Here is a 17,645-nt window from a genome sequence, read left to right as displayed (position 1 = left end):
TGTGGCCGTTAATTCTCCCGAGTACAGAGATCCCCCCCACATGTGAACGTTACTTCTCCCGAGTACAGAGAACCCCACATGTGGCCGTTACTTCTCCCGAGTACAGAGACCCCCCACATGTGGCCGTTACTTCTCACGAGTGCAGAGACCCCCCCACATGTGGCCGTTACTTCTCCCGAGTGTAGAGACCCCCAAATGTGGCCGTTACTTCTCACGAGTGCAGAGACCCCCCACATGTGGCCGTTACTTCTCCAGAAAGCAGAGACCCCCCCACATGTGGCCGTTACTTCTCCCGAGTGCAGAGACCCCCCCACATGTGGTGGTTACTTCTCCCGAGTGCAGAGACCCCCACATGTGTCCGTTACTTCTCCCGAGTGCAGAGACCCCCACATGTGTCCGTTACTTCTCCCGAGCGCAGAGACCCCCCACATGTGTCCGTTACTTCTCCCGAGTGCAGAGACCCCCCACATGTGGCCGTTACTTCTCCCGAGTGCAGAGACCCCCCACATGTGGCCGTTACTTCTCCCGAGTACAGAGACACCCCACATGTGGCCGTTACTTCTCACGAGTGCAGAGACCTCCCACATGTGGCCGTTACTTCTCCCGAGTACAGAGACCCCCCACATGTGGCCGTTACTTCTCACGAGTGCAGAGACCCCCCCACATGTGGCCGTTACTTCTCCCGAGTGCAGAGACCTCCCACATGTGGCCGTTACTTCTCCCGAGTACAGAGACCCCCCCCACATGTGGCCGTTACTTCTCCCGAGTACAGAGACCCCCCACATGTGGCCGTTACTTCTCACGAGTGCAGAGACCCCCCCACATGTGGCCGTTACTTCTCCCGAGTGTAGAGACCCCCAAATGTGGCCGTTACTTCTCAGGAGTGCAGAGACCCCCCACATGTGGCCGTTACTTCTCCAGAGTGCAGAGACCCCCCCCACATGTGGCCGTTACTTCTCCCGAGTGCAGAGACCCCCCCACATGTGGTGGTTACTTCTCCCGAGTGCAGAGACCCCCACATGTGGTGGTTACTTCTCCCGAGTGCAGAGACCCCCACATGTGTCCGTTACTTCTCCCGAGTGCAGAGACCCCCACATGTGTCCGTTACTTCTCCCGAGCGCAGAGACCCCCCACATGTGGCCGTTACTTCTCCCGAGCGCAGAGACCCCCCACATGTGTCCGTTACTTCTCCCGAGTGCAGAGACCCCCCACATGTGGCCGTTACTTCTCCCGAGTGCAGAGACCCCCCACATGTGGCCGTTACTTCTCCCGAGTGCAGAGACCCCCCACATGTGGCCGTTACTTCTCCCGAGTGCAGAGACACCCCACATGTGGCCGTTACTTCTCCCGAGTGCAGAGACCCCCCACATGTGGCCGTTACTTCTCCCGAGTGCAGAGACCCCCCACATGTGGCCGTTACTTCTCCCGAGTGCAGAGACCCCCCACATGTGGCCGTTACTTCTCCCGAGTGCAGAGACCCCCCACATGTGGCCGTTACTTCTCCCGAGTGCAGAGACACCCCACATGTGGCCGTTACTTCTCCCGAGTGCAGAGACACCCCACATGTGGCCGTTACTTCTCCCGAGTGCAGAGACCCCCCACATATGGCCGTTACTTCTCCCTAGTGCAGAGACCCCCCCACATGTGGCCGTTACTTCTCCCGAGTGCAGAGACCCCCCACATGTGAACGTTACTTCTCCCGAGTACAGAGACCCCCCACATGTGGCCGTTACTTCTCACGAGTGCAGAGACCTCCCACATGTGGCCGTTACTTCTCCCGAGTGCAGAGACCCCCCCACATGTGGCCGTTACTTCTCCCGAGTGTAGAGACCCCCAAATGTGGCCGTTACTTCTCACGAGTGCAGAGACCCCCCACATGTGGCCGTTACTTCTCCAGAGTGCAGAGACCCCCCCACATGTGGCGGTTACTTCTCCCGAGTGCAGAGACCCCCCCACATGTGGCGGTTACTTCTCCTGAGTGCAGAGACCCCCACATGTGTCCGTTACTTCTCCCGAGTGCAGAGACCCCCCACATGTGTCCGTTACTTCTCCCGAGTGCAGAGACCCCCCACATGTGGCGGTTACTTCTCCCGAGTGCAGAGAACCCCCCACATGTGGCCGATACTTCTCCCGAGAGAAGAGACCCCCCACATATGGCTGTTACTTCTCCCGAGTGCAGAGACCCCCCCACATGTGGCTGTTACTTCTCACGAGTGCAGAGACCTCCCACATGTGGCTGTTACTTCTCCCGAGTGCAGAGACACCCCACATGTGGCCGTTACTTCTCCCGAGTACAGAGATCCCCCCCCCACATGTGAACGTTACTCCTCCCGAGTACAGAGAACCCCACATGTGGCCGTTACTTCTCCCGAGTACAGAGACACCCCACATGTGGCCGTTACTTCTCACGAGTGCAGAGACCCCCCCACATGTGGCGGTTACTTCTCCCAAGTGTAGAGACCCCCAAATGTGGCCGTTACTGCTTACGAGTGCAGAGACCCCCCACATGTGGCCGTTACTTCTCCAGAGTGCAGAGACCCCCCCACATGTGGCCGTTACTTCTCCCGAGTGCAGAGACCCCCCCACATGTGGCGGTTACTTCTCCCGAGTGCAGAGACCTCCCACATGTGTCCGTTACTTCTCCCGAGTGCAGAGACCCCCAACATGTGTCCGTTACTTCTTACGAGTGCAGAGACCTCCCCACATGTGGCCGTTACTTCTCCAGAGTGCAGAGACCCCCCCACATGTGGCCGTTACTTCTCCCGAGTGCAGAGACCCCCCACATGTGTCCGTTACTTCTCCCGAGTGCAGAGACCCCCCACATGTGTCCGTTACTTCTCCCGAGTGCAGAGACCCCCCACATGTGGCCGTTACTTCTCCAGAGTGCAGAGACCCCCCCACATGTGGCCGTTACTTCTCCCGAGTGCAGAGACCCCCCCACATGTGGCGGTTACTTCTCCCGAGTGCAGAGACCCCCCCACATGTGGCCGTTACTTCTCCCGAGTGCAGAGACCCCCCCCACATGTGGCGGTTACTTCTCCCGAGTGCAGAGACCCCAACATGTGTCCGTTACTTTTCCCGAGTGCAGAGACCCCCCACATGTGTCCGTTACTTCTTACGAGTGCAGAGACCTCCCCACATGTGTCCGTTACTTCTCCCGAGTGCAGAGACCCCCCACATGTGTCCGATACTTCTCCCGAGTGAAGAGACCCCCCACATGTGTCCGTTACTTCTCCCGAGTGCAGAGACCCCCCCACATGTGGCGGTTACTTCTCCCGAGTGCAGAGACCCCCCCACATGTGGCCGTTACTTCTCCCGAGTACAGAGACCCCCCCCCACATGTGGCCGTTACTTCTCCCGAGTACAGAGATCCCCCCACATGTGGCCGTTACTTCCCCCGAGTGCAGAGAACCACCACATGTGGCCGTTACTTCTCCCGAGTACAGAGACCCCCCCCCACATGTGGCCGTTACTTCTCCCGAGTGCAGAGAACCACCACATGTGGCCGTTACTTCCCCCGAGTGCAGAGACCTCCCACATGTGGCCGTTACTTCTCCCGAGTGCAGAGACCCCCCACATGTGGCAGATACTTCTCCCAAGTGCAGAGACCCCCCACATGTGGCAGATACTTCTCCCGAGTGCAGAGACCCCCCCGCACGTGGCCGTTACTTCTCCCGAGTACAGAGACCCCCCCACATGTGGCCGTTACTTCTCCCGAGTGCAGAGACCCCCCACATGTGGCCGTTACTTCTCCTGAGTACAGAGACCCCCCACATGTGGCCACTACTTCTCCCGAGTACAGAGACCCTCCACATGTGGCCGTTACTTCTCCCGAGTGCAGAGACCCCCCACATGTGGCCGTTACTTCTCCCGAGTGCAGAGACCCCCCACATGTGTCCGTTACTTCTCCCGAGTGCAGAGACCCCCCACATGTGGCCGTTACTTCTCCCGAGTACAGAGACCCCCCCACATGTGGCCGTTACTTCTCCCGAGTGCAGAGACCCCCCACATGTGGCCGTTACTTCTCCTGAGTACAGAGACCCCCCACATGTGGCCACTACTTCTCCCGAGTACAGAGACCCTCCACATGTGGCCGTTACTTCTCCCGAGTGCAGAGACCCCCCACATGTGTCCGTTACTTCTCCCGAGTGCAGAGACCCCCCACATGTGGCCGTTACTTCTCCCGAGTGCAGAGACCCCCCACATGTGGCCATTACTTCTCCCGAGTGCAGAGACGCCCCACATGTGGCCATTACTTCTCCCGAGTGCAGAGACCCCACACATGTGGCAGATACTTCTCCCGAGTGCAGAAACCCCCCACATGTGGCAGATACTTCTCCCGAGTGCAGAGACCCCCCCGCACGTGGCCGTTACTTCTCCCGAGTACAGGGACCCCCCCACATGTGGCAGTTACTTCTCCCGAGTACAGAGACCCCCCCACATGTGGCCGTTAATTCTCCCGAGTGCAGAGACCCCCCACATGTGGCCGTTACTTCTCCCGAGTGCAGAGACCCCCCCACATGTGGCCGTTACTTCTCCCGAGTGCAGAGACCCCCCCACATGTGGCCGTTACTCCTCCCGAGTACAGAGACCCCCACATGTGGCCGTTACTTCTCCCCAGTGCAGAGACCCCCCACATGTGGCCGTTACTTCTCCCGAGTGCAGAGACCCCCCCACATGTGGCCGTTACTTCTCCCGAGTGCAGAGACCCCCCCACATGTGGCCGTTACTCCTCCCGAGTACAGAGACCCCCACATGTGGCCGTTACTTCTCCCGAGTGCAGAGACCCCAGGCATGTGGCAGATACTTCTCCCGAGTGCAGAAACCCCCCACATGTGGCAGATACTTCTCCCGAGTGCAGAGACCCCCCCCGCACGTGGCCGTTACTTCTCCCGAGTACAGGGACCCCCCCACATGTGGCAGTTACTTCTCCCGAGTAGAGAGACCCCCCCACATGTGGCCGTTACTTCTCCCGAGTGCAGAGACCCCCCACATGTGGCCGTTACTTCTCCTGAGTGCAGAGACCCCCCCACATGTGGCCGTTACTTCTCCCGAGTGCAGAGACCTCCCACATGTGGCCGTTACTTCTCCCGAGTGCAGAGACCCCCCCACATGTGGCCAATACTTCTCCCGAGTGCAGAGACCCCCCCCCCCACATGTGGCCGTTACTTCTCTCGAGTGCAGAGACCCCCCACATGTGGCCGTTACATGTTTTATGGGCGCACAGCGAGGCGCAGAAGGGGAGGAGGGACCTGCAGCTTTCAGGATTTTAGTTTTTTCATTGGCCCCTTTTGTAGGCTATAAATTTTAGCTTTTCCGTTATTTGGGTCATGTGACGGCCTTTTTTTTGCGGCAAGAGATGCTTCTTCTAGTGTTGCCATTTTGGTGTTGGTTTCTCCTATTGTTGAAAATTTATTTTTGAGGTCAGGAGTAGAAAAGCATCAATTCTGTACTGGATTTTATACTTTTTTTTTTTGGTGTTCCCCGTATAACCTAATAATCCTGTTATCTTTATTCTATGGGTCGATACGATTACAGGGACCAGACATGAATATTTTTTCTTATATTTTACTAAATTTGCCAAATAAAACTCCAATGTGGGGAAAAATCTATTGTTTTTGCATCGCCGTCTCCTGAGTGGCAGAACATTTTTACTGTGATGGCTTGTTCTTTGCGTGACATATGTTTTTTGATCACTTTTTATTGCAATTATGGAGGGATTAAATAGGTAAAAATCATAATTTTGTTGTTTTTTTTTACGTTTTCTTTTTACGGCGTTCATCGTCCGGGTTCAATAATTATTGACTCTTATTCTGTGGGTTGTTATGGACGCGGTGATACTATATATGTGGGGTTTGTGTTATGATTTAGACTTTTTTATGCATCATATGTCTCTTTATATGTTTTGGGGCTTATGGGCATTTTTATTGATTTATTAATTAATTATGTTTATTCAATAACTTCTTTTTCCACCACGTTCCCATGACGGCCCCCACCTGGAGGATGCTCCTTATATCCTGTAGGGACAGGAAGTCACAAGAGTTTAAAAGGCTCCTCCCTAGCTCCCCCACCAGTGTCTTCCTGTCCCTAGGGCAGTGGTGGCGAACCTATGGCACGGGAGCCCTCTCAGTGGGCACTCAGACAGTTGCCCCAGCACCGAATTCACAAGACAGGACTTGAGGGACCCTCCTGCAGGCCCAGGTAGCCCAGTACATGAAGCATCTGGGTCTACCTGAGACTGCAGGAAGAAAAGGTGTGGATATGGTCAGATTATCATTGGCGCCATTAAGCTCCTGCTCTTGGCCCCACAATTCTTCCTGTTCATTGGATTGTCAAGGGAAGCTCCAATGGCAATCTGAATTTTCCCACCTTCTGTCAATGATATCAGTGTTCTCAGGACCCTTGAAAGCTGTGGTATAGCACTGAGCAAGAATATTTCATAATTTAATGCTAGAATTGCTGTGTTGGCACTTTGCAATAAATAAGTGGGTATGGTTTGCATTTTGGGCACTCAGTCTCTAAAAGGTCCGCCATCACTGCCCTAGGGGATACAAGTCGCAAGAAATTCTTCTCTGAGGAGAATAAATACCTTTTCTTTTATTTGTAAGGTTCTTAGGAACCCAGTCCGCTCCCACCCTTATATTAAGTGCTGGGAAAAGACTTTATACCCCCCCCCCCCCCCCGTCCCCTGCACTCTCCCCTGCAAGGACCTAACCAGCGGTCCCGTGCGACTAATGCTGGGTCCGGTAGGGGGAAAAGAGGAAAGGCGTACAGGGGAGAAAAGTTACCTGCTGGGCCGGCGGCCAAAAACTTGTCCTCCGCTCCAGAGAAGCTGCTACCAGAGACGGCGATACCGGGCGAGCCGGCGTACCTCTTGAACAAATCGCCGCCCTCCTCACAGATCCAGCTCCGACGACCTATGCGTGGTTCCGGTATCAGGTGCTTAAATAAAATCCTCAAAGAGGAAAGATCTTCCTTAATAGATGAACTAAGATCAGTAATTAAAGAGGAAGTATCCTCATCTATTGCGGCCCACTTACCTGAACCCCCTAAGAAAAAGGCTAAATATATTCAAACATCCTCTTCTGATGAGGATTCAGATTTTCCTTCAGGATTGAGGATGACCTTGAAGAAGCTCAACCTGGAGAACTAAATCAGGCAAAATATCTATTTTCCTCAGAAGATCTGGATAATTTATTAAAAGCTCTAAAAAATCCTCTAGATATCGAGGACGTGGTTGAACCATCCTCGGTGCAGTCTGAACTCTTCGGAGGACTAAAATATAAAAAGAAAGGGGTCTTTCCAGTGGTAGACACATTAAAAGATCTAGTTCTAGAGGAGTGGAAGGTCCCTGAGAAAAGAATATCAGTCCCTAAAGAATTTCACAACAGACTAGTATTTGAAGATCACGCCTTATGGGACTCTATACCTAAAATAGATGTTCAGGTCACCAAAGTGGTTAAAAAGACTGACCTCCCCTTTGAAGATATCGCACAGCTTAAAGACCCTCTAGATCGGAAATCTGATGCCCTTTTGAAAAAAAAAAAGCGTGGGAAGCATCCTCCTTAAACATAAAAACAGTGGGGCAGATTTACTCACCCGGTCCATTCGCGATCCAGCGGCGCGTTCTCTGCGCTGGATTCGGGTCCGGCCGGGATTTATTAAGGCAGTTCCTCCGCCATCCACCAGGTGGCGCTGCTGCCCTGAAAAGCATCTGAACGCGCCGGAATACACCGAGCCGGGCTGAGTGAAGGTAAGCGCGTCCCGAGTGACACATTTTCCGTTTTTAAATGCGGCGGTTTTTCCGAATATGTCGGGTTTTCGTTCGGCCACGCCCCCCAATTTCGCGCGCATGCCGGCGCCGATGCGCCACAATCCGATCGCGTGCGACAAAATCCCGGGGCAATTCAGGTACAATCAGCGCAAATCGGAAATATATGGGTTACACGTCGAGAAAACGCGAATCGGGCCCTTAGTAAATGACCCCCAGTGCGTCCACTTCTGTAGCTAGAACCCTATATTTGTGGCTCTCAGAATTAGAAAACCACCTAGTAAATAAACCCCCTAGAGAATCTATCATAGAATCTATGCCCCTCTTAAAATCCGCTACCGCATTCCTTGCCGATGCTTCTGCTGAGGATTTAAGATTCTCGGCTAAGGAAGCGGCCCTTACCAACTCAGTCCGTAGGTCATTATGGGTAAAACAGTGGGGCGGTGACGTTAAATCAAAAACTTTGTTATGTGGAATTCCATTCCAGGGAGAATTCATCTTTGGCAGCGAACTGGATTCTATCCTGGAAAGAGCGGCGGATAGAAAAAAGGGGTTTCCGTTTAACAAACCTTCACCCAAAAGACCCTCTTTTTCCTTTCGCCCCTCTAGGGAAAATAAAACCCAATTTAGAGGCAAGGGCAAGTCCGGCAGATGGAGCTACACAATAGGTGGAGCAGGTCGCGGGTACCATAAACAAAAAAGGCAATGACTTACAGGTGGGGGGGGAGGCTTTCTTATTTTGTAACAAAATGGGAGGAAATTTCCCCGAGTCCCTGGGTCCGGCAGATCATTCAATCAGGTTAAAGGATAGAATTTCTCCATCCCCCCCCCCCCAAAAAAAAAACCTTTCAAATTTCTCCCAAATTCACCAAGACTCAAAATCTCCAGCTTTGAGCCAACATTCAGCAGCTGTGCCACATGAATGTGATTGTCCCAGTATAGGAGACAGAGGAAGGGAAAGGATTCTATTCCCCTCTATTTTTAGTTAAAAAAAAACGTTTAATTATAAACCTAAACAAATTTATAATAACCAAACATTTCAAAATGGAGTCAATAAAATCTGCAGTGCCTCTCATAGGTCAAAATTATTCTCTATGTACAGTGGACCTCAAGGACGCGTACTATCACGTCCCAATCTTCCAAAACCACCAGAAATATCTGAGGTTTGCGATTCGATCCCCACAGGGGGAAATTCTTCATTTCCAGTTCAGGGCACTACCGTTTGGAATTTCATCCGCTCCACGCGTATTCACCAAGATAATGGTAGAAGTGGTAGCCTACCTAAGAATGAGAAACATTGTAATAGTACCCTACTTAGACGACCTGCTCTTAGTGGCCAGAACAGAAGCAGAGTTAAAAATTCACTTACAGACATCCCTACTTCTCCTTCAGGATTTAGGCTGGATAATAAACCAGGAGAAATCCAATTTCTACCCAGAGAAAACAAAGACATTTCTAGGGGTAATGCTGGACCCTAAAACTAAAACAAGCTGTAAGTCTCTTTCAGGGGAAGATCTTTTGCAGTATCCGTGCAGCCTTAAGTCTACTGGGACTCCTAACATCCTGCATTCAGTGTGTGGCTTGGGCTCAGAATCACAAATTTTCAGATGGGCAGAATCTCACCTTCTCTCCCTCTTAGCGATCCACTTAAAGGGGATAGAGAATATAGAAGCAGATTTCTTGAGCAGGGTCATACTGGACCCAAACGAATGGTCCCTAGATCCAGAAACCTTTGTGGAAATTTGCCACCTGTGGGGGACTCCAACTCTGGACCTGTTTGCCACTTTTTAAAACAGAAAGGCGACCCTCTTTTTCTCTCTGGATCCCAGGGGCTCTCCATCAGGCCTAGATGCTCTCAGCCAGTCATGGGGAACAGGTCTAGTCTATGCCCTCCCCCCTATATCTTTGATTCCAAAAGTGCTACAGAAACTACGATCCGAAAATGTTTTACTGATACTCATTGCTCCGTTCTGGCCAAAAAGGAGCTGGTTCCCGGTTGTTCAGAGACTGTCCATAGACAATCCCTATCATCTTCCCTACCGTCAGGACCTTCTCACACAGGGACCATTACATCATCAAAACATAAAACAGTTAAATTGATAGCTTGGATCCTGTCGTTCTTAACAGCCCAGGGTCTCTCTAGTGAAGTAATCAGCACCATGAAAGCAAGCAGAAAACCTGTTACCAATGCCGTCTATCAAAAAATTTGGAAAAAATTTTCCTCCTGGTGGGGAGACCATCCTCCCTCTCGGGGAACCCCAAATTTAGCTCAGGTGTTAGACTTCTTACAGTCTGGATTTTCCTTGGGTCTTAGACCAAGCACTCTCAAGGTCCAGATTTCTGCACTTAGTGTTTTTCTTGATTTTCCCCTGGCCAACCATCAGTGGGTCAAAAGATTTATCAAGGGGTGTTCCCGTATTAGACCATACATTAAAAACCAAATTCCCCCTTGGGATCTTTCCTTAGTGTTAGACCATCTTACAGGGCCCTCCTTTGAACCCCTAGAGTCAAATAACACAAAAAACCTTACACTAAAAACAGCCTTTCTTATAGCCATCACTACAGCTCGTAGATTAGGAGAAATTCAGGCCCTTTCATGTAAAGATCCCTTCTTAAGAATCCTAGAGGATAGAATAGTTTTTAAACTAGACCCTTTATTTCTTCCAAAGGTGGTCTCAGACTTCCATCGCAAACAAGAAATTATTCTTCCCTCTTTTTCTATCCTGACCCTAAAACAGACTGTGAAAAGAAATGGCAGACCCTAGATGTTAGAAGGACTGTGCTTCTGTATCTAGAAGCTACGCAAAGTTGGAGAAAAGATTCCAACCTGTTAATAAATTTTGCAGGAAAAAGCAAGGGCAGTAAAGCCTCTAAGGCAACTGTAGCCAGATGGATAAAGTTTACCATCATGCTTTGTTATAAGTCAGCAAACGCTTCCCTACCACAAAGCATTAAAGCTCATTCCACCAGAGCCATGGCAACTTCATGGGCAGAAAAAAGAGGTGCATCCTTAGACCAGATCTGCCGTGCAGCTACGTGGTCAAGCTCCTCAACATTCGCAAAGCACTACCGCTTGGACATTGCCTCTCAGGGTGATCTGATGTTTGACAGAAAGATTCTCCAGGCAGTGGTCCCTCCCAAATAATGGGTAATCCGGTAAGTCTCCAGGTGGGGGAACGTGGTGGAAAATATGGAATTAGTCTTACCAGTAATTCGGTTTCCACTAGTGACCATGACGCCCCCCCCATTATTTCCCTTCCTTCCTTCTTGGTAACGGGTCCAAAGGTGTATGCACTTGCATCCTTCCAGGTGGTACTTTGGTAGACACTGATGTGGGGAGCTAGGGAGGAGCCTTTTAAACTCTTGTGACTTCCTGTCCCAAAGGTTATAAGGAGCATCCTCCAGGTGGGGGCCATCATGTTTACTAGTGGAAACCGTATTACCGGTAAGACTAGTTCCATATTTTTTACTTTTTTATTAATTCCACCATGGGACATCTTCATGGGACCCCAAGGCTGCCATAGCAATGATCGGCACCCCCTGAAGACACCGCAGGGGGGCGATCGTGGGGGAAAGCAAATTAAATGCAGCGGTTGCACTGACGGCAGCATTTAATGGCCTAAACACCCATGATCGGAAGCCATTACTGGTTGTAAATTACCGCTGACACCCCGCGACTCCCTAAGCCGGCTTAGCTCCGGTGCAGAACCAAAACGGTATCTCCTGGGAGCCAGCGCAGTGCTAGTGAGAAAGAGGGAATGGCTGGCATACGCTATGACCCTTTCAGTGCTATTCTGGAGCTGGGAAAGTACAGCCCCTGGTCCCTGCTTGCTGGCATCGGTGTAGAGTATGAACGGCAGATTATAATCTGGATATCCTAGCACCGGAGACTCAGTCAGCCTTTGCTTCAGCATATGGAATGCAGCTCCTTGTTCTGCTGTGCTGACTTTGGGAAGTCCCCTTAGGAGTTCTTGCAGGGGTGCCACCAGCTGGGCAACCTTCAGGATAAACCACCGGTAGTAGCTGGCGAATCCCAGGAAGCACCTGATATCCCGGATGGTAGACGGGGAAGGCCAATTGTGGACAGCTGCGACCTTCTCTGGGTCTGGCTCAATTCCATCAGTGCTCACCACATGTCCTAGGTATTTCACACTAGGCTGTAACAGATGTCACTTGGACGGCTTGACCTTCAACCCATGCTGGTACAGGATTTGGAAAACTTCAGCCAGATGTTAGAGGTGATCCTCATAGGTCTTGTAGTAGATGACAATATCGTACAAGTATGGTAGGACAGTCTTGAATTTTCTATGTCCCAAACATCTCTCCATTTACCCCTGGAACGTGCCCAGGGCATAGCATAGGCCGAAGGACATGTTGTTGAACTTGGACTGGCCCATTCGGGTGGTAGAGGCCATCTTCTCCCTATCTTCAGGTGCCATGGTCACTTGACAGTAGCCACTGGTCAGCTCCAAGGGTGGAGAAGAAAGAAACCGACCCTAAGGCTGTGAGGGATTCCTCGATTCGAGGCAGCGGATGGGCGTCCTTGTTAGTGATATCATTGATCTTCCTATAGTCAACACAGAATCGAAGGGTTCTATGTTTCTTCTACACAAGGACCAGCGGGGCAGCCCACGGGCTGTGACTCTCCCATTGGCTGTCTTCATCTCTTGCACCAGTTTCTTCACCTCTTGGTAACGGGCTGGAGGAATCGCTGATACCTCTCCTTGATGGGAGGATGAGAGCCAGTAGGGATGGTATGCTGGATCAGGGTAGTCTGCCCAAAGTCCAGGGGTGTTTGATGAAGGCCTGGTGGTGCTGCATGATGACGTCCAGGACACCTTGTACTTGGTCTGCAGTAGTGATATTGTCATCTCCAATATTGAGCTGAAACCACCAGGATTGCTCGGCAGGCTCACCTTCAGTATTTAGGTTAAATTCCAACTGTTGGGAGGCAGACAGGGAGGGTTTCCACTAGATCTTCAGGGTGGATGCTGAAGAAAATGGCTACGGCTTGGTATCTTCTCAGATCCACTGGGGAGTCTCCCACATTTACCAATCTGATGGGTACTTGTCCTCGAGATACTGTGAGTAGGCTCCTGGCTGTCAGAATGGGTAGTTCTCAATCAGCTGGTAGAGGATCTACCATGGCCTGGTAGTCTTGACCTTGAACACCCATGCAGGCTCGGCAACATAAAGTCTCAGTCCCAGGTTGAAGGCGGACAGGTGGAGGATCTTTACACCGCCAGGACTTGCATGGTCTTTTGAATCACCTTCCAAGAGTCTGGAGAGCCTTCAGCACTTCAGGATAGCAGTTGCTAAGGACATTGGTACCCAACACAAGGGAGAAGTTACCGTCTTCAGGCACTTGTGTTACCACTACACCCTGTCTGGTTAACTCAGTGTCTACGATGGTTAGCGTGGGTTCCCAGTAGCCACGGATGGCTACAGTTTTCCCCTTAATAGCAATATGTTCAAATAGGCCATTGTAGGCTGCAACAGGGATGCTCCTCTTTGGCATTTCTCAAAGGTAGCACTGCGGATGGTGGTCACTTGAGAGCCGGTATCGATTAAGGCCGGTAGGGTTACCCCATTTATGGTCACATGAACCATGGGGCGAGTCCCCACAAACCTTGGCATGCAGTTGGAATCTCGGGGACTTAGAAGTTCTAAGGAGGAGGTCTTCCCATAACTTCAAGGGTTTGTCGTTTAACCAAGGACATTCATTCTCTTCATGCCTGGATCTAGAGCAATAGCTGGATCACAGTCTTGGTTCTCTTCGACTCCAGGTGTTCAGGTATTTTGCCGTAGTTGAACGCTGTTTGTCCCAGAAGTCACAGGGATTGGATTGCTTTTTACGGCTTCCAACTGTTCCAGTTGCTTGAGCATTTTGCTCATGGTGTCTGCCTGGATGGTGACTTCTCTGGACACTGGAGGCGGTGTTTCCGGTTGCACTGGAGAAAAGGCTAGAGCAGTATCTTCCAGATCCACAGGCTCAGATTCCTTCTGTGGTTCAGCAGGCAGGCGTTCCCCAGGAACTTCTTGAACTCCATGAACTCAAGAAAAGATCCCTGGGAGTGTTGAAGAGATGTCATTTTAAACTGGCATTTATGATGCTTATCCAGAAGTCTATTAATATACTGTTCCCGCAGGGTTTGGTCGGAATTTCCAGCCTCTTTAGGATCAAGGCGGAGGATAGCATTCCATGTCTCCTGTAGGGAGAGGACAAAGTCTCTGGGAGATTCTTGGGGCTTCTGTCTTTTTCCAAAGAACTTCTGCTTCAGCTCAGAGCCAGTACATTTTTCAAAGGTAGTGCGCAGCCTGCAGAGGATTTGTACCACATTTTGGAGTTTTGCTCATGGCCAAGACTTGACTTCCCAGAGAGCAGGTCCCTTTAACTGCCCGGTTAGGATGCCCTCTTTCTGTTCTTCTGTGAGCGGATACAGAGTGAAGGTAGCTAGCATCTTAGCTCTTAATTTGGAGAAAGTATGTAACTTACTATGTAACCAAGATAGTAGGGCATAGTCAGGGGCATAACTGTGGTGGCACTGGTTGCAGTACAATTGGATGGGCTCTCTGGGATGTTCAGCATGCTCTGATACCCTGAGGAGGGCCCAGGTGACAGGAGTTGCTCCAGCTCAGTGTACTCTTTCTGGGCCAACATGGTTGCGCTGGTCTTTCTGTGCCTGAGGGGCTTTAAGGCTTAAAGGGGTATTCCAGGAATCAGCATAATTCATATACAAGTGGGCACTCAAAATATAAGCTAATGTGTAATTAGTTGTTATTTAAAATTTTGCTCCCCTTAGCAGAAAATGCTGATGACATAGACTGTAATGAAGAATTAAAATGCTACTGGCCCTTTAATCAGTACGTTAATTTCCTCCGCGCGGTCCGTTGCAGGACAGAAGATGGCCGCTGGTCACATGTCCACATCACATGTCCTGCATCTGCCTGGGCAGATCATGTGATCACCACTACGTTTGGCTGTTGTTGGTTGGTTGCAGTGCATCCAGTATGGCCAGTGTTGTGGTGATGGCAGTTACATATCATTACTATGGTAACAGAGCAAGAAAACCTGTTACATCATCACTGGGAGCAGAGCATAAGTGGTAGGAGGAGTTACTGAGAACTAAAGGATCATGGAACTTGTAGTTTCCAGTGGCGGCCATCTTAGTGATAACTCCACCTACTTTAGAGAGGCCATAAATTTTGTAAATCATAAAATGTAATTATTTAAGCTCCGTTTTGTGACTAATGACATTGAGTATTGTTGTATTCATTTATTTATATCATCATGGGTTTTTGTGTCAGACGTTCATATTCCCGGAATACCCCTTTAAGAATGCAGGTTGCTATGGATGATGGCTGGTAATGGGGATGTGGTCCCTTTAAGACACGGTCAGTATTCCCTGGGAGGTGAGCCAATTGTACACCTAGCTTCGGAAACAATCTCTACCCCCCTTTAACTTTCCCAGCGGTATTCACTCAGGATCAGCCGCGGTGACTGGACAGCTCCGATGTGCGATGATCTCCATTCCCGATGTCCGGCAGGCAGAAGGTGCTCAGCGGGGATCAGCAATGCTCTCTTCCAGTGGCAGGACACGTGCATCGGCAATCCGGATGATGCACACGGTCGTTGCCTGCGCCCCAAAACAAGATGGCATATTAACCCTCTTCCTTGAAGGGCCGTGGTCGCTCCGGCTCCTCCTCCAGTGAGTAGCCTGGGATTCCCGCCAGTGAGATTTTGGCGGGCTGGAGCTCCTTGCTGCACCACACAGACTTCCAGAGGTTAACGCTTTAGGTGCTGCAGCGCCAGATGTAGCAGAGCTGACACAGTTCTTTTGCAGGAATTAACCTACTGGCTGCTGGAGAAGCACTCTACAGCTTGTGGCGATGAAATAACACAGTTTATGTAAAACACAATCACTTGGCTCCTAAGGACAGTCTATAGTGCCAGTATAAGGACAGTCTATAGCGCCAGTATAAGGCACAGAAGTAAATATCCTGATCATGACGCCACTTGCAACATCCCCCATCGGAGTCTAGCCTTTTCTTGGGGCCTGGAGGCAGCCGGGGCCCAGAATACCGGAGTGGCTGGAAGTTGCGGCCTAGGGTGCGCTGATATCACGGTGCTTGGTATGGGGACCGGAGGGCTGTCCTGGTCTCCAGCGGGTGGTGTGTGCAAGAAATATGGAGGGATAGGCTGATGTACTGGTTCTCCCTGGGGCAACTCCTGAGTGTCTGCAAGATAAGTCCCTGGGTGATGGATGGGGAAGGCTGTGGTGGTAACAGCCATATCCAAGGATCAGATGGAGCCAAAGTTGTGCAAATCAACTCACGGTTCTTTATTGAACAGGTAGCAGGTAATGGGCCCAAACGTTCAACATCAAAGTCTGGAGTGGTCATGGAGAGGGGTCCTTAGGAATAAAGCACCAGCCTGGTAGTAGATGCAGCTTGGAGTAATTGAGATGGAGCTGCAGCTCTGCATTAGAGTCTCCTGACTCAGGTCCTGGGATTGGGTTCTGTGGCAGCACTGAAGGTGTACAGGACTTTTGGGACATTCTAATGAATTTAATTTTTGTGCTTTTTTTTTTACTTTTGTTATTTTCCCATTATATAATCATGTGATCACTAGTTCATACTAATTACTGTGTATTGTTGAGCATTAGAAGTGTCAGTCTGTGTATCTTCAGGGGCTGGACCGAGCAGGCAGATGCTGATGGCAGACCCCGGGTCCTTCACTAGGTCCCTGGCTGCCCGGATATGAAGACGGCTCCCGGTGATCGCATCGCAGGGTGCCGGGAGGAGAGGGAGAAAACCCTCTCCCTCTGCAGGTATGTAGATCCCGCGGTCACTACATCAGTCACCGCAGGGTCTTACGGGTTAACAGCCGGATCAGAACTCCATTCCGATCCGGACTGTTAGAACAGGGTTCCAGCTGTCATAAGACATAAGACAGCTGGGTCACTGCTTCTCCCTGCACAGGGGCCCGTGCAAACCGTGCAGAAACCAGTATGGGCGGTCACTAAGGGGTTAAAATTGCTAGTAACTACATACATCTTGTTACATCGGTGTCTACATCTACCAACAAGCTCCACTATTTATATCCTCACTAAAATATCCAAAATAAATGAAAATATTATACAAAATATATTTATCCACCAACTGAATAACTCCACAACATCCTCGAGTTTTGCTAATATCAGACAAATGGTTAAACACTTCCCTGTTCTTCCTCTTCTAGTACTCTGGGCCTGGCTTTACTTGCTGCCGTGACCCCCCCCCCCTTGACCTCCTGCCGTGCCCCTCCCCCTCCTCTGACCTCCTGCCATGCCTTGCCCCCTCTTCTGACCTCCTGCCGTGCCCCACCTCCTCCTCTGACCTCCTGCCATGCCCCACCCTCTCCTCTAACCTCCTGCCATGCCATGCCCGCTCCTCTGACATCCTGCCATGCCCCCCCTTCCTCTGACCTCCTGCCGTGCCCCCCCCTTGACCTCCTGCCGTGCCCCTCCTCTGACCTCCTGCCATGCCCTGCCCCCTCTTCTGACCTCCTGCCGTGCCCCACCCCCTCCTCTGAATTCCTCATGCCCCACCTCCTCCTCTAACCTCCTGCCATGCCATGCCCGCTCCTCTGCCCTCCTGCCATGCCCCACCCCCTCCTCTGACCTTCTGCTGTGCCCAGCCCTCTTCTATGACCTCTTGCTGTGCCCAGCCCCCTCCTCTGACCTCTTGCCGTGCCCTGCCCTCTCTTCTGACCTCCTGCCGTGCCCCACCCCCTCCTCTGACCTCCTGCCATGCCCCACCCTCTCCTCTAACCTCCTGCCATGCCATGCCCGCTCCTCTGACATCCTGCCATGCCCCCCCTTCCTCTGACCTC

At 51.2% G+C, this 17,645-nt stretch overlaps 1 long non-coding RNA gene across 1 annotated transcript in view; it reads left to right on the top strand.

The window, feature by feature from the left end:
* LOC140106879 (uncharacterized) overlaps positions 1-17,645 on the top strand; it is an 89,733-nt gene that overhangs the window by 13,794 nt on the left and 58,294 nt on the right. The gene's annotated exons all lie outside the window — the stretch shown is intronic.

The sequence above is a fragment of the Engystomops pustulosus genome, unplaced genomic scaffold (genome assembly GCF_040894005.1).
Source record: "Engystomops pustulosus unplaced genomic scaffold, aEngPut4.maternal MAT_SCAFFOLD_48, whole genome shotgun sequence".
In the NCBI taxonomy this organism is placed as follows: Eukaryota; Metazoa; Chordata; class Amphibia; order Anura; family Leptodactylidae; genus Engystomops; species Engystomops pustulosus.
Note: the sequence above shows the minus strand (reverse complement) of the source record. Positions and strands in the feature narration are given on the sequence as shown.